The following is a 6,007-nucleotide window of genomic DNA, read 5'->3' as shown; positions in this document are numbered from 1 at the left end:
ATATACATATATATGCGGGAACGTATTCCGTTTGCTTGCTGTTGGACGATTGCAGGAGCATCAAACAGCAATAACGATTGCGTCTCTAGATTGCAAATGTTACAGTGAACATTGCAGCAACTTTGGGGGGTAGTAGCAATGGTGGCAGCAGCAGATGATGTGATCGGCGCTGGCCATGGGATAATAGTGGGGTAACAATGCACAGCCAAGAAACCGCCGCTCCCGAACCAAGGAGACACCGAGGTCACTGACATGTACCTTTCTGCTCTGAAACTTGCTTCTGCCATTCAACCGTGCAGTTGTGCCTGGCAAGGTCGCCTGGAAAGGTCGCCCTGACACGCCAAGTACCTGGAGAATGCGCAGCAAGTCACCGGTGCGGGTATGGGGAGATCTGGGGCGTCCGAGGTGCAAGCCAACCTCCAGTCTGGGCGAGAGTCACATGTCACCTGTCCGCTTCTAGGTCTCATGAGTGGAGATCCTTAGAGGGGAAGTTAAGCCTAAAATAAAATTCTATTCCCAATCGAACCTGGTTGAACAAGCGGTCACGTGCTCCTGCGTGCCCAAGTCACCTGTCACCGGGCACCAGTACCCAGCAAGCGACAACTTTCACACCAAGGTTCAACTCGAGTTCAACTCGAGCGACAGGACTGCACCCAAAAAAGGTCGAACAGGCTGTAAGTTGTATCCTGCAGGCACGGTGACCAGGTGACTGGTGCACGCAGGAGCACGTGACCTCTTGTTTAACCATGTTCGATTGGGAATAAAGGAGGAACGCTGCATCGCAGCCTTTTCGGACCAAAACCAGTCGACTCAGCGTCCAAAAGACTACACCATATGGGCCAATCGCGGTCATCCGTGCTTTTATACGAACGAAATGGCGTTTTTAGTAGTGTTGAAACGATCTCACCGGATACTCGTTAGCTCGCTCGCCAGAAACTCGGCTCGTTTGTGCGGCCAGCTCGTTTGCACTAACGAACACCGTACACCGTACTCCGTACACATGGCAGTGGTCGATTGAGAGTTCAGTCCCGATCCCGCGCATAGTGAAAATCACTCGCAGTTACAGGTGACTGTATGCCTGCACGACACTTGAGTAATTTCAGTTGTCGTTGCAGCAGTGCAGCTTTGGTGGACTCTACTGATGTCTTGCTCCGCATCTGCTGACCTGTCGCAGGATATGCTTCGGTCACCTCTCCATTCGAGTGAAAGTTACGCTCAGTCGTTTGGAAGTTTTCTCTCGCAATGCAGCGAAGACCAGGGCTACTTGCAATCTTTGCAAAACGGTCTATTCTTACAAAGGCTAATCGACGACGGCGCTGAAAAGACATCTCGACACCAAACAGCAGTCCAAAGTGAAGCAGCAGCAACCCCAAATGCCGGCGGTGATAATTTGAACCAGCTGAAAAAAATCGAACTTAGAAAAAAAACTATTCAAAAAAATAATCATAATTATTTGCCACATCAATGAAACTCGTTAGCTCGCTCGATAGCTTGCTCGTTAGTGGAACTGATCGCTCGTTTGTTATAGATACGCTCGTTTCAGTGACATTTTGCATACATATTCCCACCTAGTAGGGTGGCAGTCACCCAGTTTCGGTAGAAGTGCGCGAGTTCGATTGGGAATAAAGGAAGAAGGGAGCGTCTCAGCTTCCTCGGACCAAGACCATTCAACTTAGCACCCCGAAGACTACAACTGGTGAAAATTTGATTTTAGGCTTAACTTCCCCTTTAACAGCACAGTCATTCCGCCGGGGTATATATCGGTAGGCGTAGGATCTTCAGGGGCATAGGTGCGGTGATCCTTACCTGTGCAACATCAAGCCGGCGCTGGACACTACCTTTGCTCTGCGCCCGCGCCGCACCGGCGACTGCAGCTGCAGAGCCGATATAGCAGTTGGTGGTCGCTGCCGCATTCAGCACTCCTTATGAGAGTCACTTCTGCACATAGATGGCGGTCGTCCTGCCGCACAAGTATGAAATCTATGCAGTTCCACTGCAGCGTGCCTGGGTGCTGCCAGGTCTGTTTGAAAATGTTCCGTTTTGGGAACCAGGTGTTGCATATACACAATTGATTGAAAGCAGCACATCACAGTAGCTCAGCTTCTGACGTATTCATGTTGTTACACCCGTGAGTGACTCGCACATTGGGCCTCTCACCGCCCCATTGTCCTGAACCGACCCTTGTGTTGAAATTGCCCAGTGCGATACAACAGTCAGATGGTGGAACATCGTACAAAACACTTTGGAGATCATCAAAGAATTTTCTTTCACAGTACCACTAGCTGCGTAAGTCGGGGCGCAGGCACAATCAGAGTGGAGCTCTTAGCTGATCTATCAACGAGAGCGAACTGCAAGCGGGCAGATACAACGCGAGAACTCACCGCCTTCCAGCCGCAGCCACCAGCCCTCCAGGCGCCCAAAGCACAACGATCCAATTCAATTGTGACTACGGCCAGAGTTGAGAATAGAGAAACTATCCATGACGTAGCTTTCCTGTCCAAACCAAGAGTCTCCTGCTGCCATGATGTCATACTTCTGTAGTTCCGCCACAACAAGATCATTTTGCTTTGTTTTCAACTACTCGGCAAGAAACACTTGCCGTCTCAATGGCTCCGTCTCCCTCCACCAGGGTTCTGACGGTCCTGCATCCAAAATGCAACAGGTGGCGTCCCCTTCTCTCTCTTTCCGCTCTTCAAGAAATGTCATGGCGCTCGGTGGAATGCACTTGGGGCTTGTCAAACCTCCACGAGTTGTGATGAGGGGCGCAGTCAAAGGTGACGGCATCAAACGCCGCCCCGTCCTTTAGCTGTGTCGGTCCCCTTGTCGAAAGCACTTTGCTTTGGCGGAGAGAGAGAGAGAGAGAGAGAGAGAGAGAGAGAGAGAGAGAGAGAGAGAGAGCTTACTGAAAAGTCTTGAACAGACAAAAACTGGAGCTCGAAAAAGGCAAACCATCCCCCATCAGTACAATGGACACACACACACACACACACACACACTCTCTCTCACACACACACACACATACACGCATGCACATACATGCACGCATGCACACACACACACACACACACACACACACACACACACAAACACACACACACACACACTCTCTCTCTCTCTCTCTCTCACACACACACACACACATACACGCATGCACATACACACACAAACTCACACACACATACACACTCAGCCTGACACTCATGCGACAATACTTGCCCATACAGACAGATTGTAGCACAATTCTAAAGTTCTGCATACCAACAATGGACCACCACTGGCATCCTTTAGAAGTTTGACTTCTTCTTTGAGAACACCACCTTCAAGTATCTCAGCTTTTAGATCCTCCACTCTATCCTGCCAAGGGTACTGAAGGAACATCGCAACATTCACCGCTGCCATCACTGTAAGGCACATCAAAACAACACATACCCACCAAACACACCATGTCAGAATACACACCATGTTGGAATACAACATCGTAATGAATATACTCTAATAGTGACCCTGATCAACGGTTATTAGAAATAAGAATAACCAAGCCTCTAATGGTGACTCGGATCAAAGGGGTATGAAGTAAACATAATAGAGAGGTTACGAACAACGAAAATTCATAAGATCCTGACCGTCCGGGTTCGAGTAACGGAAGTTGCTGCAAAGATTCGTCCAAAAGAGACCGAGACGGAGCAGATCTACGGAACTATTTTTCGTCACATGGAGTACTAAATAACTGATATTTTGCAACTCCCTGTCTTGACTCTTTCCGCACCTGCCGCGCTAGCGTCGACCTACTACGAAAAAGTTCACACATTAGACAGGGTTGACGTTTTACCGTTCACGCTAACTTCGACGGTACGTCGCCCTGCACAGTTTTGTGTGTGTTTCCAAGACACTGGTTAGCATTTCGGTTTCTGACACAACGCGTTGTGTACGATCGACTTGTGACGTAACCCTAGTTGGAATCTTACCATTTCGTTCTCCGCTAAACAGAGCTAGAGCTTTCTATCGTCGAAATGGTACCAAACCGACGGTATTTTGGGTGTTGGGTACGAGTACCGTTGGATTTAGCGTGACCTGTAAAATGCTCACCATGTCCATTGTGCGCAACCTCACGGTTTACGAATTTTTGTAAAGTTTTTTCGTCAAATTTTTCGTTACTGTGCTACCAATTTTCGTGGTTCGCAACCTCTCTAATAATATCCGAGCCTGTAGTAGTGAACCGGATCAAGGGTTAGTAGAAAATAATAATGATATCCAAGAATAGTGAAACGGGGCACGTGAAGGGCTTCTAGATTTAATAATAAGAACACAGTCCGACTACACCATAGCTCAGTGGTTAGAGCCTCGCTGGCCTCAAGCGACGGTCCCTGGTTCGAGTCCTTGTGGTCACAGTCAATTTTTTCTTCAGACTGTTCCCGTTTGCATCTTTTCAATACAGTCTGGTAGGCCAGTATTTTTACATCTATATTTCCCGTCAGTTCAAATTCCAGAATCATATGCAAGAGGTGGAAAAATAGTTCCAAGAAAATAAAAAAGGCCCACCAGAGGTGTATAGCACCGAATATAGCACAATAGCTCGTGCATAGTGGATCAAATTAACTTAGTTCGAGAAGACGAGAATACGAAATGAAGGACATGGCACCGGCGTTGATGACAAACAGCACTTTGTGCTGCTAGCTCAGTCTTTGCTACGCTTTGTACGGCGTACTGTAGTACCAGCGCTCAGCATCTTTGCATACATCGCGTGGACAAAGGCGGCTCTGTTTCACTTCCGACCAGACGGACTACGCGTATACAATCGACTAGACTCTGTACGCACATGAAGACTCGCACGATCCTACACTCACTCTACATGTGCATGATCGATTTTTAGATTTTTGCGATAAAAATCAAAACATAAGCGCGCGCGGACAACGCGAAACATTTAATATAAAAATAATGGCCTTAACGTAGCGACTTCAATCATGTGACCAAAAGGCAGAAATCCTTCGTCACACAGATGTACCGTAATAACGCACACATAAGCGCATGCACTTATAAATGAATTTTTGCTACGAATCCTATTTTCAAAAATGAATTATTATCACCTGAACACGAATGTGCGATCAGAGTTTGTTTGCCAGAGTCTTTGTGTTTGACTAGGTCTTGTAGTGTCAGTTTCATGGTTCCTGTATGCTGTTTGCAGACTTTTACCCGTGATTGTTTCAAAGTGAGAAGTTTGGTAGTGCTTCACCTATAAGAGCATGCGCTTATAAGTGAGAGTGGCCTTATATCCGATTACAGGCACATGTGCCTATATGTGTCTTACTACAGTACGGTATGGTGTATGGGGTGGTGGTGTGCATGGAACATTTCTTTCCCTTGACATTCTTCGCCTGCCTACATTTTCTTCGCCCAGCACCCTCGAGTTTTTGCATGATGGGCGAGCATACATGAATAACTTCCCAACGGTGTGTCACATGTCATTGTTCATCGATTTTCTGGCTACTGGCCTTGACAAATAGCCAGATGACTCGGTGAGTGTCTCAAGAACTCGCTCGTGGTACATGGCAGGATGACACGGATCTTAAATACAGTGATCCAATAAAATATCCCCATGAGGATCATTGGCCATGGGTCGTTGATATTCTTGAAAAATCCAGAAAAAGCACTGGGACCTGTCTCGAACTTCAGCCCCATTGTGCATCCAAACGTATTATGCCGCAAAATCCTGTCATTGATCGTCCTGCGTCGAATAAGCGGGCTTGTGAATAGGTTTTCTCATAAGCCTCGTGTAGGGGAAAATAACTAAATGAATGCAATGCAATTCCCAATCGGCAACCTGAATTAGTCATGGTGAAACTCGATATAATACAATGTTCAATGTAGAATACAAGAACTGGGCAATAGACTCAAGTGGGCAATTTGGATGATGAGAACTTACAATTCCGGAGTCACACTTGTGCTTTTTTCTTCTTTTTTTCTTTTTCTCCTTTCTCTTTTTATTTTTGAGTATTTGCGGTCTGTGTTT

This window comes from Sycon ciliatum, chromosome 12 (assembly GCF_964019385.1).
Source record: "Sycon ciliatum chromosome 12, ocSycCili1.1, whole genome shotgun sequence".
NCBI classification, from domain to species: domain Eukaryota; kingdom Metazoa; phylum Porifera; class Calcarea; order Leucosolenida; family Sycettidae; genus Sycon; species Sycon ciliatum.
The sequence above is the reverse complement of the archived record's forward strand: the minus strand, read 5'-3'. Positions refer to the sequence as shown.